The following is a 5783-nucleotide window of genomic DNA, read 5'->3' as shown; positions in this document are numbered from 1 at the left end:
GGGAAGTTGTTGATTTTCTTATCCAATGCTCATGGGTTTGAAGAGTTTCCATCAACTCATCCATGGTCAATGTGGTGAGGTCTTTTACCTCCTCAATGGTCATAACAAGATTTTCATATTTCTGAGGTAAACTTCTTAGTATCTTTTTCATAATTCTCTGGTCTACATAATCTTCTCCATTTGATTTGAGCTGGTTTATCAAAGTGGAGATTAGTGAGCTAAACTCTACAATAGGTTTAGTATCCCTCATTTGAATGTTCTCAAACTCTCTTCTAATCATCTATAGCTTCACTACTCTAACCTTATCAATCCCCCTGAAATTCATCTCAAGGATATCCCATGCTTCCTTTGCATAATTTTCTGCTACAATCTTGGGAAAAACTATCTCTATCATTGCTACCTAAATCGGACTTAATGCCTTAGCATTCTTTCTCCTTGACTCTTTCAACTGAGTCTTCTATAGGTTTGTGAGGACAACATATAGTGTTGGAACTATAACATCATTGAATCCATTAATTGCAAACTCCCACAAATCATTAACTACCATTATGGTTTTCATCTTCTTTTCTCATGTGTCATAATTATGTCCATTAAAGGATTTTGGCTATTGTCATATCTTTCTTGCATCTCCTACCATGTCAAATATCCCAAAAAAATAAATTCCCTAAGTTATTGTGGATGTGGGGCCTCAAAGCTTTGATACCATGTGAACAAATAAATCACAACTTCAAAAAATTTCACTCGGCAGTGACTAATGCTAAGTGGCAGACTTGCTCGGCACAAGAGGGTGCTAAGTAACAGGAGGACGGTGCTAAGTGGACTTGACACATGAAGAAGCTGAGTGACTTAGCACTATGGGAAACTAAGCTCAATGTATGTTAAGTGTGCTTGGAAGCAAGGGATGTCAAGTGAACTTGGCAATAAAGGATGTTGAGGGAGCTCAACACTAATTGCAAACATGAAACCCAATGAAAGACTAGACCGAGTGAGTAGTATAACAGACTACCATTAAAATGTAGAGAGGTGAAAGATGAAGATTTCAAATGCAAAATACTACACAATGATGAATAGAAGAAGGGGAACACCACAATTTAGTATGCTTTCTTTCTTGCTTGATTTCTATCCAAATGATATAAAAACTATTAAAAAAATTGGGAGCATTTGACTTCAACTAGAAAACCCTAAAATCTTTTAAAACTTAACTTCAAACTTACAACTCTAATGGTTGCATACAACAATGCCTAGAGCAATCATTGCTTCACTGGTTGAATCAATAAAACTACAAAATGATAAAAGATCCAACACCTGTAACTGCTAACATGAAATTGAATCCATGTCTTCTGAACTCTAACTTGATCTACTAATCGATTTCCTTCTTTGCTCTGTGCTCTTGCACTTCTTTGTTCTTTAACTGATCCAAATCCTCTCCTACTCAAATGAATCAGATTCATTCCTTTTGTCTCTTGCCTAAAATGTTTTCCCTCTCATTTCAAATTCAAACTTACCTAACCACATTCAATATTTCTGACTGTTGTGCAGGCTGCCAGGATGGTAGGTGGGCATTTGGCTCCAGGGGAAACTACCTATGCATTAAATATTTCAACATCATATACAAGTCTATAATACTAAAATGTTAGCAATTTGAGGAATGTGTACATACTCTTAGCCAAGATCCTGACTATCTATAAGGGAGAAGGTGACCCTTTGTCTCTCTCTATTTTCTCTTCAGAATAGATCACAATCAAACACCAAACCCAAATTGTGGCTCACATACAATTAATTACAGTGCTTTTACATTTGACATTTTGCAAACAATTCATGTGTAAAGTTGGTTTCGATGATGTGTTGCACATTTAATGGGGTGAACAAGTGATCTATTTTAATTTATGGGCCAAGTTGATGCACTGAAATAAAGATCACTTGTTCACCCCTCTTAATTCAAAAAGATTTAATGAATTTGATTTGGGTAGAGGGAATGTTGTAAAGCTAATAGATTCACTTTTGTATCTGCCCAAAATGCCTCTCCTTTAGTTTACACCATGCCACTCAGGCTCTCTATTTTGCATTGTAGGGAAAGTATGGAAGCCATTGTAAATTATTATGGAAAAAGAGAGGAGACACAACCCCATGAGATTCCATCTCAAGTTGGCTTCTCACATTTATATCTTCAATGCATTTGTAAATTTGAAATGTAATAAACTATTTTCATGTGGTTGTCCATGTCTTTCTTGTCGATTTCATTTTGAACAGTATTACAATCATTCTAACACTCTATCAAGTCCAAAAAAGGCTCAATAAACCAAGGACACCAGGTGAAAAGAAATTTTAATATTAATATCCACATTTTTGTCATTTTTTTTTCTGGTGTAAGACTGCCAACAAATCCGAACAAACACGTAGAAGTTTCTCAAGAAGTGAAGCCTACCGGCTTAACAAGGAGGCTTATGGTACCCATTTTTCCTTTCACAAGATTGTATCCCAAAACATATTAAAGTCTTATTCTAAATTATAATTGATAACCTTGTTTGTATTTAATTAGTAATTCAAAATATATAAGAATGGGGTTTAGAATGATAGACTAATATTAACACCAATATATAAGAATGGGGTTTAGAATAATAGATTAATATTAACACCAATATATAATAATGAGGTTTAGAATAATAGACTAATATTAACGCCAACAATGAGTGATAGGAATTTGGTACTTTTAATAATAATAAATAATAAATATATTTAAATTATTAAATTGAAAAATAATAAAAATAATTAAAAATAATTTTATTTAATATATAAAAAATTGTATTATTTTTAAACAACTCTCACAATATGTGCAATATCTAGTCTAGTGCACACCATGAAATGCATTAAACTCCCTTTAGCTGAAGCATAATGTACCTTGGAAATTTTATCCTCCTCTTGTTATGTCTTTGAACATATCTCCTTAGTCAATTTTAAATGACTAGGAACATCACAATAGAGTACAGAATAGAATGTATATGTTCCTAGAACACTTTAATGTGTTAGCTAATTCTATTAAAGATAAATAATTTATTTAATCTATTAAGTTCAAAAATAACATCTTACCATTATAATTTTCAAATATATATGTTTAAAACCAACATAACAATATGTAATACTAATACTAATTTCATTAATGCTTCATCAAGGTTTAAGCTATACTTTCAATATATTCTTATACTTTTAACAAAAGTTTGTAAAGAAAGAAATTCAATGTGATTTATTAAAAAACAAGTTAGAACATTATCTTCAATAATACATCATAACATAGATAAATAAAAAATAACAAATAAAATACAACATGTTGTTCTCTTCTTTGACAACTTTTGAAACACCACAAAATAGATGAATAATGGTACAAAACAACAAATTATCGTCTTCTTGAATATGTGAAATAAAATCTACCACCACAAAACAAAGACATGATGGTGGAATTAAGAAAATTAAATGCAAAATTATGATTTCTCCTCCACAATGTATGAATCATGCATTCACCTGGCTTAAAACTTACAAATTGTTATGATTTTCTATTGAGACAAGAATCTTGGGGAAAATTATGATAGCATGCATACTTAAAACTTGCAAGTTGATATGATTATCTAGTGAGACAAGAATCTTGGGAAAAATCATGACATACTTTGAGCAATCGTACTTTCATAGCCATTTTTTATATGAATATACTAAACATACATAGATATAATTGTTTGATTCTTCTCTAATTCCCAATAAAATTATTATGTTATTAAAAAATAAACACACATTTCATTGAGAAAATAAGAAGAAAAAAGAGTTCAACCCCTTTATAACGGTGATCTAGCATAGGAAATTATTCTAAGAAAGAATAAAGAATAGCCTTCAAAATGCAACATCAGTGCATAAATAATATTTTCAAAACACAAGATCATAATTTTATAAGTAAGTTAAAATAAAGATCGCATGCAAATAAATGACCATAAAGCTAGGAATGCAAATTGGTAATAGCCAAAATGAAGTGACTCATAATAGGACATTCTAAATTTTTATTTTTAAAAAAAATAGAAATTAAATACAATTGTTGAAAAATTCAATTCTTATCTAATTCCCAATAAAATCATTATGTCATTCAAAAATCAACACACATTTTATTAAGAAAAAAGAAGGAAAAATAGTTCAACCCCTATACAATGGTGATCTAGCACAACCTTTATTCTAGGAAAGAATAACTAACGATTTCATCTCCTAAAATAATGGTGATCTAAGTTTATTTTTCTAAAGAAGGAATAAAGAATGCTTTGAAAACACAAGATCACAACTTTATAAGTAAGTTAAAATAAATATCATGAAAATCAAAGACCATAAAGCTAGGAATGCAAATTAGTAATAGCCAAAATGAAGTGACTCATAATAGTAAATTCTAAAATATTGATTTTTTAAAATAAAAATTAAATACACTTATTCAAAAGTTTGATTCTTATCTAATTCCCAATCAAATCATTATGTCATTAAAAAATTAACACAAAATTCATTGACAAAAAAATAAGAAAAAAGAGTTCAACCCCTATATAATGTTGATCTAGCGTAGCCTTTATTTTAGGAAAGAATAGATAATGATTTCAACTCCTAAATAATGGTGATCTAGGCTAATCTATTATTCTAAAGAAAGAATAAATAATGCTTTCAAAACACAAGATCATAATGTTATAAGTACGTGAAAAGAAATATCACATGCAAACCAGAAGAACATAAAGCTAGGAATGCAAATTGGTAATAGCCAAAATGAAGTGACCCATAATAGTACATTCTCAAAAAATATTATTTTTTAAATAAAATTTTATACAACAAGATTTTTACAATTGGGAAAAAATGTGTGACAAGTCTTAGATAACAAGAATCATTTTCATGGAGCCAAGCTAAAATATACACATTATAGTTTAATTCAATATATTATATGATATCTAGATCAGATTTTTTTTTATATATAGTTTATAAATAAAAAGATAATTTATAGCATAAGTTAAAATTAGTCTTTTTTTTGTCAATGGCCCTTGTTCTACTCGCGAAGTTGAATGACTCACAAAGAGCCCACCAGGGATCAAGTCTTGCTGAGTGCAAGACTCCGACATCATAAGAGATGAGGTTGGGATTGTGCACCAAGTGATTTTGACGGCATGGATGACCCTCAGTCCTTGGCTCTAAGCTGAAGAGATTTCAGGCATGAGTGGGCCCGTATCAGGTTCCTAAAAAGTCTATGTGGTGGTCTTTGCTGGTTGATAGCTCACATGTTTTGTGCCTCACTGGGTTGCCTTGTAGGTCTGAACCCTCCGTAAAAAGAATAATAAAAAATGAGCCTTTTATTAATATAATCAATCTTCACTAAATTTATCGTTTATAAAATATTAAATATATTAATTTTAGGTTGGTATTTTAATTTTAATTCTTTATATAGATATGTGTTGTTAGTAAATATTAAATGAGCATTAACATCATTAGCTTGTTAAAGTTTAGAGTGAATTTTCTTTTGAAGTGGAGTAATCTTGAGTTCAAATTCAACATGTCAGGAATTAAGGTCTTTTTGTACAAGCAGCTAGATTTTAGACTTAGAGTTCCACTCTCACTCATGGAGTTATTTTATTTTTCTACATGCTAAAAGTATTTTTATTTATTATTTTAGAAATGATAAAAATATTACAATCTAATTAATATTTACTAAGAAAATTTAATTGATTACTATGTAAATATATATTAAAATTTTTATTAATTAATTAATTTATATAAAGTGTTTA

This window comes from Cupressus sempervirens, chromosome 8 (assembly GCF_028749045.1).
Source record: "Cupressus sempervirens isolate cs-2001-9-10 chromosome 8, ASM2874904v1, whole genome shotgun sequence".
Classification (NCBI taxonomy): domain Eukaryota; kingdom Viridiplantae; phylum Streptophyta; class Pinopsida; order Cupressales; family Cupressaceae; genus Cupressus; species Cupressus sempervirens.
This window is presented reverse-complemented; position numbering follows the sequence as displayed.